Source organism: Mesoplodon bidens (genome assembly GCF_964165515.1).
Source record: "Mesoplodon bidens genome assembly, chromosome: 13".
Lineage (NCBI taxonomy): Eukaryota > Metazoa > Chordata > Mammalia > Artiodactyla > Ziphiidae > Mesoplodon > Mesoplodon bidens.
The window spans coordinates 86,373,667-86,391,628 of NC_138169.1; the positions used below are offsets into that span (position 1 = coordinate 86,373,667).

A 17,962-nucleotide genomic window follows, 5' to 3' on the forward strand; every position below is an offset into this window, starting at 1 on the left:
GGGCTGACGTTTAGGTACAAGCACCTCTGGGAGAGGAAGGGAGGAGAGGGCACTGGGTCTTAGTAGCGGGAAGCCAAAGCCAACGCCCAGGGTGCCTGCGTGCTGTTGGCGACCAGAACAACTCTCGCTTTCATCTTGTTGCTTTAACAGACTAGGCGATGTTCTAGCCCACAGGCAATGAATGCAGCTCTTAGCCCCAAATCCCTGGACTTATTACCCACAGTTCTCAAACTTGAAAGTAGAGCAACCTCAAAGACCTAGCACATCCTTTTAAGCGTAGAGAGCCAGAACACCCAAATCATACCAGAGAGAGGAAAGAACCGCCATGAGTAATGGAGCAAACATGTTGGTGTTCCCTTTTCCATCCTTGAATCTACATCTCCCGGAGGAACGAAAATACCCAGAAAGCTGAGGGCACGGGCACCACAGCCCCAAGAGTGGTCAAGAGAGGAGAAAGGAGATGGTCTCGGGACTTGCTTTGTTATGGTCAGGACCTGATGTTTTCCGATCACAGGGTTCGGTGGGTTATTCTAGCTGGAGTCCTGGTGACTATCCCCTTAGTTATTTGAAAGAGCATCGTTATCAAAAAAGAAAAACCCAAACTGTTAAATTCCTCCACTGCTGACTATAAAGAGTCAACGTGATGAGGCGCTCAGTTTGTAGCTGTGGTTTGAAATATGACTTTACAGCTTTTTGAGCACTTTGTGTTTGAAAAATGCTTTCCCATCACTCTGAGTAGGTTTTCTTTGTGACAGTTCAGCAAGGTCACCTGGGATGGCCTCTGACAGATAGAGGAGGACACCTGGGTGAAGGTCACGTGATGGGCACACAGTGAGACCTGGGGATGGTTCTACAGTCTCTGTGACCCCAAGTGTGTGGGGCACCATTGAGCCCAGGTCATCTCTGAGAGGGCTCAGGATGAGGTGCTTGGAAAGGCGGAGTGTGCTTCCCATTGACTCCGTGTTCATTTCTATAATAGAGGGCACAGCGTCTCTATGAGTCAGGTTACTTCGGGTCCTGCTCTCAGAAGCCAAGGTGTGAGGGAGGAGAAGGCTGGAGGGACCCGTGTGGAGAAATCCAGCTCAGAGAAGGAATTACATCTCCAGGATCAGACAAGTCACAGGATTCTGCCCAGGGCAAAAGTCCTTTGTAACAGAGGAGCTGAGGCTCAGAGTAACACTGGGGGGACCCAATGTGATTTATCCGCTTCACCCACGGGAACTTTACATTTTGTGAAAAACGTACTTACTGCGAATGTGTGATGTCATTTATTTAACAAGAAAGAAAGTTCATCTTTTGTTGATGAACTCTTACTGCTTGGAGGGAAATACTAGAATATCTTACCCTGGGATCCAAAATAACTCTGATCCTTGAAAGAATTTCCCTACCCTGTTTCTGTTCATCTGTGGTATTTCCACATCTAGCATAAAAGAAAAATCCAATAGCACTGAAGTTAAATAACACATTTTTCCCTCCCAGAACCAATAAATCTGTTTAAAGATGCATTGCTACTTTTCTTGAGGGATAATTTAGACTATGTATCAAAAAAGGAAAATCAATAGTTTTTTCTATTACAAATAATTGCCTGTTTGACTCTTTTCCCCTTTTTCTTTTTTATTTATTTTGGTTTCAAAATATTTCTACTGAGACTGCCTCATGTTTTCAGTCTAGACCAGCATGAGTTTCTATGAGACAATGTCTGCCAGTGGACCAGACCCTGCTGTCTCCTGCGTTTGGTGAGGTTCCCACACATAGTATCAGGGGAAAGGCAAGCAGACCCAGGGGCTCATGGGAAAAGCTTTGAGTTTAGTTGTAAACAAACAGAGCATGCTCTTGGGGGCACACACACCGCCATGGGCACGCAGCACAGAGCGCTCCACCCCCCTGGCTGATTACCTGTGGCCCCATGAGCATCAGCAGCATTTATCCTTTGTACCCAGGTTTGAAATTGTCAATTAGAAAATTGCTTTCTGTGTAAACTTTGGCCTGGTTGGCACAATCCAGGGTCCCTCTTTAAGTAACTAAACATGACCAGATGTTACGTGAGCATATCCAGTGTGCAATACCAGTATCCAAAAGAATATCTGGTTTGCAGTACCTACTGGTGTTCTTTATTTTCAGACATTTTTATTAGAGAAAAGGGATGACTTGACAGGAGCCAACAACACACGGGTGGAATGAGAGAGGGGTTTATTTGACTGACTTCAGCTATTCACCATTCAGCCACAGCAATAATGTCTAAGGATCTGAGGTCAGGCACAGAAGGAGGAGACAAACCTCAACCACAAATCTGCGATGCGCAGGTGGATAGGAGCGTCCAGAGGAGACCGAGGCCAGATCTACGGGGGCAGATGGACAGGCTTTCTTGAGGAGGTGACAGGTGAGCTGAGCCCTGTAAGGCTGATGCACGGTGGTTAAGCAGAAGAAAGTTGAGGGGGGCGTGGTGAGGCCATCTCACAAAAGGGCTGAATGGCAAAGGCAAGGAGTGTAAAGCAGCAGGGCTCCTGGGGAGGTGGGGGGCAGCAACCCAGTGCTGCAGGCTGGGTTACTGTTGGCAACCATCCCCCCTTCCCTCCCCCACTGCGGGCACCGTGTACTTCCCCACATCATGGATGCCGGGTTTTGTCCTGTGACTTGCTCTGGTCAATAACTATCAGCCATGAAAGAGCAGGCACCAAGTGGTGACTGTGCCTTCAGTCTGGGCCCCAAAACACACACAAATGGAGCAGATTTAAACCTAAACTACAGTCTGCAGCCCACTTGCCAGCTAAGCCCATCTTAACCCACTGGAGTCAAATCAGACTCATCCTGAAGACCCAGGCACAAGGGGATGGTTGTTATGTGACATTATTAAGGCAATAGCTGACACTTACATTCATCAAGGCTGAAACATGGGGTATAGATCAGAAGACACAGGGCCAGAGGTGTAAGCAGGGCTCCTCGTGGACAGTCTTGTATTATGTTAAGGTGTTTAGCCTTTACCACTGACATATTCAGGGAGAAGGGGATCTGGTTTGCATTTTAGGAAGAGAATAATGGCAGCAGTGTGGCAATCGGCCTTGTGGATGTATGACTCAGAAGCTGTGTGATAATTAATTATAAGAGCTGACATCTACTGGACCCTTCCTATCTACCAGGAACCACGTTAAGTACGTTACCTCTTTCATCTTATTTAATCCTCAAAGCAACCATACAAGTGCTCAGATCGCCTCTGTTCTACAAATGACGTATCTGTTTGCTAGATACCCTGAACTCTGAACTGTGAAATCGATCTGTGTATTGCAAAGTTAAGGTAAAAACAGGTCTGAATTATGGCAGTGTGGTGGGAGGGGAGGGGAGTGTGATCCAAGAAATTACAGGAAGAATCAGCAGGATATGCTCAGTGATTACATGTGGGATGTGAAGGAAGACTCTAGCATTTCCAGTTTAGGGAACGGAGGAGAAGACGGGGATTTGCACCAAAGAAGAGAATGAGGAAGGGAAATAGGGTGTGTGAAGACGGCTTTGGGACGTCTCTCTGAAGGGACACAGTGAGCAGCTGACAGTACAGGTGTGGAGGCCAAGAGAGGGGCTGAACTGAAGGTGTGGTGCTGAAAGCACCCTCCTGGGAGGGGCATGTGCCCTGAGAAAGGCCGCAGGATGGGGAGAGAAGACAACCCAGACCAGACCCCAGGGACACCAGTGTGAGAGGCAAGGGCAGAGACAGAGAAGGCAGACAAAGACGACCTGACCATGACGCCTCAGTGCGGCTCCCTTGACACTGATAATGACATTGATAGTGAAGGCTGTGCCTGCGTGGGGGACAGGGGGGCATGGGAAATCTCTGCGCCTTTCTCGTAATTTTGCCGAGAACCTAAAACCTCTCTGTTGTCTATTAAAAACAAACAAACACATATATAAATGAACTTTTAAAAATACGATCTGAGATGCTGGGGGAAACCCAAGAGAGCACAGTTCCTCAGCCAGGCAACAGGCAAAAAGCAGCAAAGATGCTTTTTAGTGGGCACAGTTGGGGTTGCCGGCTGCTGTTGGCTTGGAGAAGAGTCTAGCAACGTGTAGGGAGAAAAGATTGAGTGTAGGGGTAGGGGAACGACTGTGGGAAGGGGAAGGCCAAAAGGAGGAGAAACAATACTGATAGGTTTGATTCCATCCACATTTTTAAAAATCACTTCCATAAACAAGAAATGGAGAAGCTGGCAAAGGTATTCCTAACAAACTAGAATTAATAGTAATAATGCATAAAGAGTTTTTTCTTTTAATGAGCAAATAAGGACACTAGAAACAGTTTAGATGGAAAGTGAGAAAACACAGCAGGACAGACTGTTTTCATAAAGGGAGACGCAGCAATGGCAAACGCAAATGCAATAACATAGTTGGCCTCAAACTAAAATGCAAACATTTTTGCTCCTTGGGTTGGCTATGAATTAGCAAGAATAGGGGGACACGGATCCTCTCCCACACTGCTGTTTGTAGTACATGTTGATTCAACCATCTTTTGAAAACAATTCAGCAGTTATGCTTCAAGAGCCTCCAAATATGTGCATGTTGCTTGGTGCAGTGTTTTGAATCTGTGTTAATTCCACATCAGTAAAGAATGTACATGAGAGATGGTGGTCCAAGAAGCTCTCACAGAACAAGAAAATCTAAACCCCTGGACTGAGCACCACTGAGGATGTGACCACGTACCTTTTGGCATATCCAGAAAGTGGATACCAAGAGGCCATTTAAAAATCATGTTTTTGACATGGGAAGAGGTTCATGATTTACCATTAAGGAGAAACAACAGAATAGAAAAATGTGATCCTAGTTTTATTTTTTTAAGTGCACATATGAAAAAAATGCACATATGAATGATGAGTTATTGCCAAGTTGTAGGACTACATGCGATTTTTATTTCCTCTGTATGCTTGCCTAGATCTTCCAAATATTCTGCAGTGAATGTGTATTATTTTTGTATTTAGAAAAAGGAAAACAATAAATGGTATTCTTTTCCAAAAGACATAACAATGAATAGTTGATGGGGAAGGATTCCAAGTCGCTTGGTTCTGTGAAGGGAAGGTTAAGATGGATCCGAGCGAAGATGACAAGGCAGAGGGAGGGTTTTAAAGAATGGTTGAATGTCCCAGGTTCAAAGGCTTTAAGAGAACAGGCAGCAGGGAGGAAAACATGAAGAGTCCAGGAAATAATTCATGGCATAACATCTAAATGGATAAAGAGGGTATAGAATCAGGAGCACAGCGAAGGCTTAGCCTGAACATGAGAAAGGGTGGTTCCTCCTCTGAGAGGAGAAAGGTGTGGGAAGTGCAAACAGACATTTGTTCGATTGTTCGTTTGTAGACAAGTGGCAACTGGGGTGTGTTCTGGGTGGCGGCAGAAGTGACTACTGGGTGAGGGTCGTCCAGTTTGACCCCCTATTGTCATCACAGAACCAGGAGCCTGGGGGTTCATACTACATCTGCCTACATTGAGGTGGCCACGGCCGGCTGCAAGGCAGGTTGGGAGATGTAATCGTCACGTGCCCAGAAACGTTCCCTGTTCCATGACTGAGGGAAGTGCAGAGAATGGAGGCTGAGGGCCAATGAGCAGATTTGAAAAATGTTTCAGCTGGGAAGCCCATAGGAATTGCTGGTGGGTTTGATATTGGAGTTTGAATGACAAACAGGATGAAGAACAAAATAGGTGTTTTAGGGGATGTGGAAAGAAATACGGCCGGGGATCCAGAAAGAGATCTGAGTATATATTTTCCCAGCAGGGAATCAATTCTTTAGAAGGAGTGACACTGATGTGCTCGTGGTTGTCACCATAATAGGGTAGCAACACTAGTTCTCTAGGGTCACAACCCCTGACAGACCTGTTGCTTTCAGTCCAACCTACAACCAGGGCTGTGCCCACAGGCATGGGTCTGGGGGACCCTGCTGACAGGTCAGCCACAAAGGCACAATCATGACCTCCACTGTTGTTCTAATGAATCCCCGAATTGGTCCAATTTCTCGAAACAAAGGGCACATCACTTCCCAGGTGTGGACACAGTTCGTACCTGAGTTCTAAAAACTCCTTTTCTGATGCTTCATTTTTAAAAATTTAATTTAACTTAATTTTATTTTATTCTATTCTATTTTATTTTTATTGAAGTATAGTTGATTTACAATGTTTAAGGTATACAGCAAAGTGATCCTATATATACCTATTCTTTTTCAGATTCTTTTCCATTATAGGTTATTACAAGATATTGAATATAGTGCAATGGGGTAGGACTTTGCTGTTTATCTATTTTATATGTAGTAGTGTGTATCTGTGAATCCCAAACTCCTAACTTATTCCTCTCCACACTTTCCCCTTTGGTAACCACAAGTTTGTTTTCTTTTTCTTTTCTTTTTTTTCTTTTCTTTTTCTTTTTTTTGGCCATGCTGCACAGCTTGTGGGATCCCACTTCCCAGACCAGGGATTGAACCTAGCCCATGGCAGTGAAAGCACTGAATCCTAACAACTAGACCAGCAGGGAACTCCCATAAGTTTGTTTTCTATGTCTGTGAATCTGTTTCTTTTTATAAGTAAGTTCATTTGTATCATATTTTAAATTCCACATATAAGTGATATCATATGGTATTTGTCTTTGTGTGTCTGACTTACTTCATTTAGTATGATAGTCTCTAGGTTCATCCATGTTGCTGCAGATGGCATCATTTCATTTTTTATGGCTGAGTAATATTCCGTTACATGTATGGACCACATCTTCTTTATCCATTCATCTGCAGATGGACATTTAGGTTGCTTCCATGTCCTGACTACTGTACTGATGGTTCTTTTCTACTGGAAGACTTAGAGGGAGGGGCTACAGGAGTGCCATCGTGTGCCCACAGCCCTTCCTGCCCTGGTTAAAAGTGAGTCACACACTCACGTGTCCTTAGGTGCTTTCCTTTCTCAGAATTACCTGGTGATGGATGGGGGCTCAGGTCTGGTTTTGGCAGCCCCGGGGCAAAGACAGTGCACCAAGGTGCCATGACTACAGAGGAAGAAGCTCCCCCAAGGCCGTGCCAACACATTCAGGATGAAACTGGGGCCACTTAGCGGGGTGACGGGCTGCATGCGTCCCTCCCCTCACAATGCAGAGGGTTGCCCCAATTCCATCCCTGTCCTCTCTTTCAGGACCACAGTGACCTGCTAACAGGATGAGTGACATGAGGGACATTCATTCTGAGATGTACTGAGACATAAAAGCAAATCCTGGACCCTTCTTGGAAACATGACCACTGTCTCATTTTCCCCAAATGTTCACTTTTAAAAAGTGACCTCTCATGACTAATTTCAGCATTTGGGAATGAACGCTCAGATTTTTAAATTTTTCCTAGAAAAGCAATGGATTTGTATGGTAGCACAAGCCCCATCCATATCAGAGATCAGGTTTAGATATCCCAGCAGGCAAGTGGGAGGACCTGTGAACATTCCTTGTTTTGGGGGGGGTGAAACTGAATACCTAATTCTGTGCTGTGGGACATCCCAAGTAGGAGCCCAATGACGTGGAGACATGTCCTTGCCCCAGTCATGGAACGAGGGTGATAATCTCCAGAATTATCATGTGAGCAGGTCACAAACACTAAACGACACAGATACTCATTTTCAGGGTCTGCACAAAAGTCCTGATGAGAAAAGCCTCCTGGAAATGGAATACACTTTATTCTGGCCGAAACACCTAATACTTTCCATCTACCTCATGGGAATATATGTTTTACAAGAGAGATGAATATTATCTCACAATCTGCCACAATACCTAATATCTATCACATTTCAAAATGAATACAATTAGTGCATAAATCGCAGCATTGGCAATTTTCCTCTCTCCCTGGAAAAGTTTTTTAATTGAAAGCATTTTAAGGGTTGAGAGAAAATGCACCATTTATTTCTGTTAGATACTCTAAGTGTATTTGGTTACTTGGGAATAAAATAGTTCCTCCTTCAAAGGAAAAAAAAAATCCTTTAGGCTTATGTGACAATTGTATTTGGTAGAACAATGAACTGGAGTTTCAGGGGCTAGAATTTACAGAATGAATGATAGCACCATCTATAAAAGAAGATCAAATTCAGAATCAAAAAGCAGAATCAAATTCTCCAGTGACAGGAATTTCTTTTACAATTTTGAGAACAAAAGCATTCGTGTAGAAGAAAATCTACATGGATGTGCTTTGCTATTCATATTGTTATAGCCTTTCAGTGCTAGAAATCTTGAAATACTAATAAAATAAATTTCACCATTAGCCATTAACTTCCTATATGGGAGCAACATTTCTGTTAAAGAATTAAGCCCTGTTTTCTTTGATAAGGTTGGGCTGTTAGTACAGAATTACCTAATTTAAGGTGAGGAAATTCAGCCATTGCCATGATTCCAGCATCAGCTCTATTTTCTTTTAACTCAATTGAAACCGTGTTGTGTTTTTGAAAATTGCAAATTATTCAAAACTGTAAAACTATAGAAGTTATTGAGGTCTTCTTTTTTTTTTTCCTACAGGAAAATCATATTTGGGTTACACAGAGCACTGTCCCTAAGCTAGACACTTCCATCTCAATTTCAGGTGACAAATGAACTCACCATTTTACCTGCTACTGTGGTTTTGGTGGTTACTCTTGAAAATACTATAAATTCTTTGCTCTCCCAGAGTTGATAAACAATCAATCCACATTATACTGGGGCCAACAGAAACTATGTTGATTCATAATAACTGCTCCTGTGGTCCTGGGGTGTTTAAGTGGAAAAGAAGAGAGAGCAGTTTGCTTCTGGGGCAGGTGGCTGTGTTTAGAGTCTGAGACACCTGCGGACCATCTCAGGAGCTGGACGCTCACGGGGTCAAGGGCAGATGCCGTGAGGATCAAGAGAAGACAGATTCAAATCATCTCTTTCCTTCTCATCCTTTCCTGTCTCTTTTGGTCATACTTTTCATTGACCCTTAACAAAAAAAATATCTTCAGAGGAATCATTTAAGGATTTCTGTCTAAATATGATCATCAAAATCCTGGAACATCGCTGAGATTTACAGGATGGAAGATTTTCCATCAGACAGAACGGTGTAGAAATTCCGTTTCCCAGATTGGTCTGCTAACATTTATTAGCAACTTTGGCATGTTTCTTTATTTTTCTGACTTTAAGTTTCTCCAGCTATGAAGGGGAAGTTATAAAACCTACTTCTCAGAGACCTTTGGAGAGTAAACGAAACAGTATGGAATGTACCAGATACCAGCAGGATTATTTTTGGAACTTCGTGGAATAATTCAAAAGTGCAGCAGGAAGAAAAAGAATAGATATTCCTATTATTTGAAGTCCTCCATAAATCAAACATTAACACTACAGTAGAAATATTTTTTGGTAAACAGATTAAAAAAGTGAAAGAAGTTTAAATGAAGATCAAAAATATAATAAAGGATGCATTATAAAAGAAGAGGAAGGGTATGTTATCCAACAAACAGGGTTGGAAATATTTGCAATTCAGGGGAAACAAAGTCACATCCCCTCCTCCCCACAAACCATGCTTCAAAAAAATTCTGATAAATTAAGGATTAAAGTAAAAAAGGAAGCCATAAACATATAAAACTATATATATTAACTCTTTAACTGGTTCCAAGATAGGGCAGGACTTGCTGTCATACAATTAAAGGCTACAGTCCAACAAAATGACTGATAAATTTGACTGTATAAAGGTTAAGGTTTTTTTACATCAAAAATCATAACCCAAACTAGATGCAAATGACAAATGAAGACAAGATCTGCAACAAACATGAAACTAAAAGGTTAACGTCCTGAGCACGTGGACTCTCGGACGCCCCGTGGCTGCCAGCCTCTTGCCCCGCTTGCTCGGCAGCCCCCGGCTCTGCCCAGACCCGCGCCGGGGCCCCGCGGCCAACGAAGGACCCCCACTGTACGGCTGCCAGGGCCTGCACACCGGGACCACCACGGCTCGCGCACGCAGCCAGCCCAGTCTGAACTTCCATTGTCTCAACCAGACCCTGAATGTTAAAAAGCAGAGTGTCTGCTGGATGAATTTGAGGACAACGGGAACTTTGGGTGATGCTGGCCCTCTGGACGATACTACCTATGAAAGACTGGCCGAGGAGACGCTGGACTCCTTAGCAGAGTTTTTTGAAGACCTTGCAGACAAACCTTACACATTTGAAGGCTATGATGTCTCCTTTGGGAGTGGTGTTTTAGCAGTTAAACTGGGTGGAGATCTAGGAACCTAAGTGATCAACAAGCAAACCCCAAACAAGCACAGCTGGTTCTCTTCCCCATCCAGTGGCCCCCAGTGTTACAACTGGCCTGGGAGAAACTGGGTGTCCTCCCACGATGGTGTGTCCCTCCACGAGCTGCTGGCCACAGAGCTGACTCAAGCCTTAAAACCCAAACTGGGGACTTCCCCGGTGGTGCAGTAGTTAAGAATCAACCTGCCAATGCAGGGGACACGGGTTCGAGCCCTGGTCCGGGAAGATCCCACATGCTGCGGAGCAATGAAGTCCATGTGCATAACTACTGAGCCTGCGCTCTTGAGCCCACAAGCCACAACTACTGAAGCCCGCGAGCCACAACTACTGAAGCACCTAGAGCCCGTGGTCCACAACAAGGGAAGCCACCACAATGAGAAGTCCGCGCACCGCAACGAAGAGTAGCCCCTGCTTGATGCAACTAGAGAAAGCCCACACACAGCAACGAAGACCCAACACCGTCAAAAATAAATAAAATTAAATCTTAAAAAAAAAAACCCCACAAAAATCCCAAACTGGACTTATCTAATCTGGCCTACTCTGGAAAAGGCACTTGCTGCCCAGCCTAATGCTAAAGGCATTAAACAAAGAGCCCAGCAGCTTTGTTCTGCAGCTGAATGGCTAGCTCTTTCCATTCATGCTTTTGAGGACAGTTGTGTGGTGTGTAACGGCTCTGTGAAAAGACCGTGTCACCTCCTGCCCTGCCCCTGAGTTCAGATTTTTAATTTCCATAGCTTTCTTTGGATTTATTGTCTGATATCTTTCGTGATGTCTGTATGCCCATACCTTTATATATAACCTCACAACAAAGGAAAAGAAGAAGAAGGACAAATTCCAGGAGGAGAAATGAATTGGCTTCACCATTCATTCTTTGAAAGACTTACTACAAAAACTGCATGAAGAGCCTCTGGCCAACCTAGCCATCCTGTCTCAAAATGAGACTCATTAAAGGGAAACCTAAAACGTTCCTACTCCCCTTGAAAGTGTAAACACTTCTAAGCCCTTTGGTATTGAAGCGTCAGTGGCAACTCGGGAATTCTCAAACTGAAGACCATTTTCTCTTTGTGCTTTGTGACTGCCAGGGTGTGGCCCGTATAGGGTGACACAGGGAGATGTGGTGCCGTGTCTTCCATATGTGCGTATAGATGTACACACATATTTACGTGTGTGTGTACATATATATTTTTTAAATTTAAGGGTCAGTATAGAATAAGCTATTGCAACACTGGTCTGAGGATGCAAAATATCTCCCAAAAGCCATCTCTGTAAGCTCATGGATATAGTACAATAAATGAGGTCATGGAGCTCAGGAGGTGCTTGGCAAATTGTGAAAGGCCACATAAATGAAAAGATGTTGGTGTTAATGAAAGGAACCCCACTCTTACACTTGGCCCAGCCCAAAAGTAGTTGTCTGTCTCTGGGCAAGTGTCTCCAACTCCCAAGACCTCTGTTTTCCCCTGTTAACAGAGAGGGCTAACCTAGATAGAATATAGTCGATTCCCAATTTAGACATTTAGTGTTCCTGTCAGGCAACTTAACAGGCCCGCTTTAATACCCTCCAGTAGAGGCGATGACAGTGAACAGTTTATTTTTAAGCTAGAGAGTAAGTATATGGCTTTGGGTTTTGCTTTACTTGAATTTCAGTTGAATTCATGTTCACATAATCATCCTTTATTGTGCCATTACCGTGCTAAGCTGGGCCTGTAGGCTGAATGCTAAGGTGTTGATCCTAACCCCCAATCACAGTCCTCATAAATGCGATTAGTGCCCTGAGAAGAGAGACCCCAGAGAGCTCCCTCATCCCTTTCACCATGTGAGGACACAGCTAGAAGACGGCTGTCTATGAACCAGGAAGCAGGCCTTCACTAGACAACCAGTCTGCTGGGGCCTTGATTTTGGACTTCCCAGTCTCCAGAACTATGAGCAAAAAATTTCTGTTTATAAGTCAAAAAAAAAAAAAAGAGTTAACATCCTAACTCTGTAGATAGCAGTCCACAGAGAAAACATTTTTATTCTTTTATTTTAAGACACATAAACAGATATTTAACTGAGGAAGAAAATAGAAATTTATCATTATGTAAAAAAATCCATTTTTTTTGTATACAAAAATGAAAATTAATAAGACATGCCATTTAAACTCATCAACTTGGCAAAGATAAGATGTTATAAGTTCTCAGTGCACTTGCGGGGGAGATGGGCACTGTCCCACTTTGCTGTGAGGGGCAGGTTGCTGCTGGCCACCTGGAGATCTCGCTTGCTTGTGTGGTCAGAACCCTGATAAAGTGCACACCTGTGGATCCAGTAATCCCCCTTCTCAGGTACCCACTTCCTTTAGGTCTCCTGGCCACCCCATCAGGAGTAACTCTCTGCTTCATCTGCTGACATACAACTTCCAGCCCTGTGGAAAGCACCTTCCACCAGCAACTATTCCTTAAAGACCCCAGAAAACCTGCACAAAACCGAGTAAGAGCCACAGTTACAGTTACCATGGAGACCATAAAGCCTTCGCCGTCTCCTGTGCTCAAGGGGTGTCTGGAGCTCTGCTCGCCACTCTTGGGCCTCACCTGCCTATGCATCATCCACACCAGGCTTAGATCTCCATGGGCTTCCAGCTCTGACCCTGAGGGGCACAGTGGCATCTGTCTCTGGTGGCCCCTCTGTGTCTGGCATCTCCTGGAAGCCCTCCTGGAAACAGTTTTCTCTTTTGACCACTGCCTTTCTCTTCTTGGAGGTCAGGGTCAAGTTCATGGGGTCAGGCAGACAGGCATCCTTCCCAGCCCCATGGACTCCATTCCCAGAAAGGTAACGGGGAAAACTTCTTCCTCCCTCTCATCCTCCACCCTGATCTCCTCCAGCAGACTGCTCTGGGGCCCTTGCCCACCTGGTCAGCAGGCTTGCCCACCTGAATCTGAATCTCAGTCCAGGCTCAGACTCTGACGCCTGCCATGCAGGTCCCTGATGTTGGTTACAATGTCAGAAACAACAGGTAAACCAAATGGCTGCCACCATGGCACACATGTATCTGTGTTTCTAATGCTGCATTTCCTTCTCTCTCCATCCTTCTGCATCTCCTTGCTCCCAGCTGTAGCTCTAGGGCTGAGCTGAGGACCTTGCACATAATGAACGCTTACTAACCATCTGTTGACTAACCAGTGCATCCATGAGAAGGAGTGTTACACAGCATGAGGAGAGTGTTCTCAAATGATGCTTAATAATAATGCTCAAAATGAAATAAGTTTTAAAAGCAGAATAAATGGAAGCAACCTAAGTGTCCATTGACAGATGAATGGATAAAGAAGATGTGGCACATATATACAATGGAATATTACTCAGCCATAAAAAGAAACGAAATTGAGCTATTTGTAGTGAGGTGGATGGACCTAGAGTCTGTCATACAGAGTGAGGTAAGTCAGAAAGAGAAAGATAAATACTGTATGCTAACACATATATATGGAATCTAAAAAAAAATGTCCTGAAGAACCTAAGGGCAGGACAAGAATAAAGATGCAGATGTAGAGCGTGGACTTGAGGACATGGGGAGGGGGAAGGGTAAGCTGCAATGAAGTGAGAGAGTGACATGGACATATATACACTACCAAACGTAAAATAGATAGCTAGTGGGAAGCAGCTGCATAGCACAGGGAGATCAGCTCGGTGCTTCGTGACCACCTAGAGGGGTGGGATAGAGAGGGTGGGAGGGAGGGAGATGCAAGAGGGAAGGGATATGGGGATATATGTATATGTATGACTGATTCACTTTGTTCTACAGCAGAAACTAACACACCATTGTAAAGCAGTTATACCCCAATAAAGATGTTAAAAAATTATTAGTAGGGGCTTCCCTGGTGGCGCAGTGGTTGAGAGTCCGCCTGCCGATGCAGGGGACACGGGTTCGTGCCCCGGTCTGGGAAGATCCCACATGCCGCGGAGCAGCTGGGCCTGTGAGCCATGGCCGCTGAGCCTGCGCGTCCGGAGCCTGTGCTCCGCAACGGGAGAGGCCACAACAGTGAGAGGCCCGTGTACTGCAAAAAAAAAAAAAAAAAAAAAAAAAGTAATTACGTGCAGTCAATGAAATTACAGGTTTTTAAATTGTATTGTTTGTAATTTTCTGGATTTCTTATTTAACAAGATGTATTACATTTACAGTTAGAGAGAATTCTGTAGGTATCTATATAAAGCATATCTATTTGTCAATAGAGTTTAAAGCATGTAGCTATGGTCACAGGTAAGTGGCAAACAAAGATCAGGTTATTCTTAGGGAGTTTTCTTTCTTCTACAAAGAGGTGCCCTTGTTCTCACTGAATCAGCTTCAGTGCCTCTAGACTATTTGCCAAACCGGACCACAGTGGGCTTATTGCGCTGTCTTTCATCTGCCTAAAGGCACCTGATTTGTAAAGATAATCTTACGTCCCTTCCAGGTCAACACTATTAAATGATATTTTAATAGCAAAGTCATTGTATTTGTGCCTCAGTTCATTTCATGTTGTTCTCCAGTGCCTGGTACAATGCCGGATACTCGGAAGCCGGCATGAGGCAACCCTTTCTTGTCTTCCAGGGTTTACAATACGGGCAAAAGCACACATTAGAAATAGGCTTGGGGCTTCCCTGGTGGTGCAGTGGTTGAGAGTCCGCCTGCCAATGCAGGGGACACGGGTTCGTGCCCCAGTCTGGGAAGATCCCACATGCCGCGGAGCGGCTGGGCCCGTGAGCCATGGCCACTGGGCCTGTGCGTCCAGAGCCTGTGCTCCACAGCGGGAGAGGCCACAACAGTGAGAGGCCCACATACCGCAAAAAAAAAAAAAAAAAAGAAATAGGCTTGTATATCAAAAGGGAGACATAATTTAGCTTACGATTCCTCCACCTCAGTGGCCTCTTTACATGATGTTTCCATGTCCATTATCTTATTATTTTTTGAGTTTTCCATAAAGTTATCCACACAATGTACATATCATTGTGATTTCATTCTCATCCTAAACTGTTATATATTAATTTTGCATAAAATACTCCACACATGCTTTGTCATTCTAAGACTTCTTTTCCCCTGATCTCTCAGACGGTTTTTCTTTGCTCCCTTTGTAATAAACCCCATGACACTGACCTCTGAAATGGGGGGAGGCCTCCCCCTCTTCATCATTCTTCTTACTGAATCATTTTTTATTTCTTACTTTTTGAACTGGAATCTGTTCACCTTCCAAATGCCTCTGCCAATTTCTCTGGCTTCTGAAAAATTAATTTCAGCTGTTAGCATCATGTAAACAGAAAGGGAGTCTCTCCCACCTTGCACATCTTGACTCTCCTTTCCGGCACATAAATCCTGTCAATGCCATGGGCTGCTTCCCTCCCTCTCTCACTAGAGTCCCAACTCTTTATCTCTGTATGCAGTTGCTTCTTTCCACCGGCAGCCCTAGAGATGGAGAGGAAAACGTTACGAGCGAAGAGACCATGGGCTGGTTAAGTCATCTTCCGCTAACTAGCTGCATAACCTCAACCACAGGGAGGCGGAATAAGAAACCTCAGGCTGCAAACCTTTCCTCCGATAAAGGAAAGGCCCATCGCCTATGGAGAGACTGTAACATGTTCCCTGTCTACTGGTCCCCCCTTTATTCTTAGCTACCTGTGTACCCACTGCATTCTTTGTTCATCCACTCACTTGCTCAGCCCCTCTGCAAACATCTCTTGAACCAGGGATTATGGAGGGCACAGATACAGTGGAGAAGGCAGGCTGTACACATAGGCAAGCACAGCCCATGGTGACAAATGCTCTGATGGAGTTGTCCTCAACAGGCTGTGGGGCACAGGATGGAAGAAGGAGGTAATGGCTGAGCTGGATGGGGCCTTAGAGGGATGGGTAGGAGTTCACCATCAGAGAGTAGAAGTGTGTCCTGGTCAAGGAAAGTGTATGTACAAGTCATACATGAGGGAAGTAGCACAGAACAATCAGAGGTACCCACAGGGTAAGAGGCAAACTCATGACCCCACCCACTTCCAGAACACCAGACCTCCTTGCTAGAGTGTGTGCCCCATGAGCAAACAGGGCTCAGTGGATCTCCCGTCCCTCACGATGGTCTGGGGTTCCCTGGTTCTCACCTCCTTTACCTGGAATGCCACTCCCTTTCTTCTCAAATTCCCACTTATCCCTCAAAAGGCAGCCAGACATCAGCTGTGCACCATCCCCCCTCCCCAGCTGGGCAGCCAACCCTCATCTGACTCTTCTGTTTCTGCCTGTTCATTCTCCTGTCTGCCCCTCAGGCTGGGAGCCTGAAGAGGGTCCTTATTTCCCTGGCCCTTGGAGAGGGGTCAGTAAGTGCTGTTGAGTCACTAGCAGGTGTGATGGCCCCTGCATGGAGGGAAGTGGACGGACCGGGAAAGGGCTGCACACGTCGGCCACTGGATGGGGCCACCTGCCATGGGAGAGGGTTCTGACCAGCTCGTCCCACCTGCCTGTCTGTCCCTCAGATGCCCCTATGGTCAGCCCCACTCCCTTTGATGCAAAGCTTCCGTTTCCATGGACACATCCACTTCCTTTTCTGGCCTCACCTGCTGCTTTAGTTTCCCGGAGCTGCTGTAACAAAGCATCACAGACTGGGTGGCTTGAATGACAGAAACGTGTTTCCTCACATTTCTGGAGGCCAGGAGGCCAAGATCAAGGTGTCAGTGGGTAGTTTCTTCTGAGGTCCCTCTCCTAGGGTCACAGACAGCTGTCTTCCCCCGTGTCCTCACATGATCCCTCCTCTCTGTGTGTCCACGCCCTAATCTCCTCTTCTTATAAGAACATATTCAGACTGGATTAGGGCCCACCTGTATGACCTCATTTGACCTTGATTACCTCTTTCAAGACCATCTCTCCAAACGCACACCCTGAGGTCCTGAAAGTTAGGGCTTCTAGATATGGATTTGGCAGGGGGACAAAATTCAGCCTATCACACCTGCCATTAGTTGGTTTTGCCTGTGCTTTTTTAGTTGTCCCTGTTCCTTGCTTTGTCCCTTTGAGGACTTCAGAGAAAATAATTTCTTTTAGAGTTGTGCCTCCTTGAATCTCACCTGCTATTTTATGACGACGCCTGTGCTTGGCCACCGCCATGCTGTTTTTGTTTAATTCTTTTTTTTCAGTCTACAGTCTCTATTTTCTCCTCACATCTCAGAATCCCTGTCTCACTGTTTCCTCTCCTTTTACGGCCCCAGGTGAATTCCTTTCATTTATTTATCTTGGCAGGTGTTACCAGCTTATTTCTTTTATTTCCCCTTTGCCTCTGGTACTTAACACCGGACCATCTGTGCCAATCTTACTTATTATTTATTCACCAAACGTTCCCCAGCCCCTACTATGTGTCAGTACGGCACCAGCAGGGCCCTGGCTCTTAAAGGTGAAGGAGTCCTCGCCACCGTCTTCCAGGGGCTGGAATTCCGCTGAGTGAGACTCAGGGCCGGGCCCATGGGAGGCTGTGCTGAGTGCGGCTCTGCGGTGTTCTTAGCATCTGGTCCTTGGACCCCATGCATTAGTCTCACCCGGGGTGCTGAGGAAGCACCCGCATGGGGCATTAACAGTTTGAGGAGCTCAACCAGGCATCAGCACTCTGTACACGCCCTGCAGGGGTGGCCGTGCACAGCAAACATTAAATACGGCTTTGCTGCCACAGCAAATGAGGGAAGGATGGAGCGATCATTGTTACAGTGGTGAGTGGTGTAAGGTGGTGAAGAGAGGAGGTGACTTGGAAGC

General features: G+C 45.2%; 1 pseudogene across 1 annotated transcript; it reads left to right on the forward strand.

Annotated features, from left to right (window-relative positions):
• The first annotated feature begins 3,732 nt into the window (after positions 1 to 3,732).
• LOC308626750 (frataxin, mitochondrial-like) lies at positions 3,733 to 10,814 on the forward strand (annotated as a pseudogene). Its single transcript has 4 exons — positions 3,733 to 3,836; positions 5,427 to 5,490; positions 9,778 to 10,404; positions 10,767 to 10,814. The product of its transcript is annotated as a frataxin, mitochondrial-like (transcript).
• Positions 10,815 to 17,962: the final 7,148 nt, after the last annotated feature.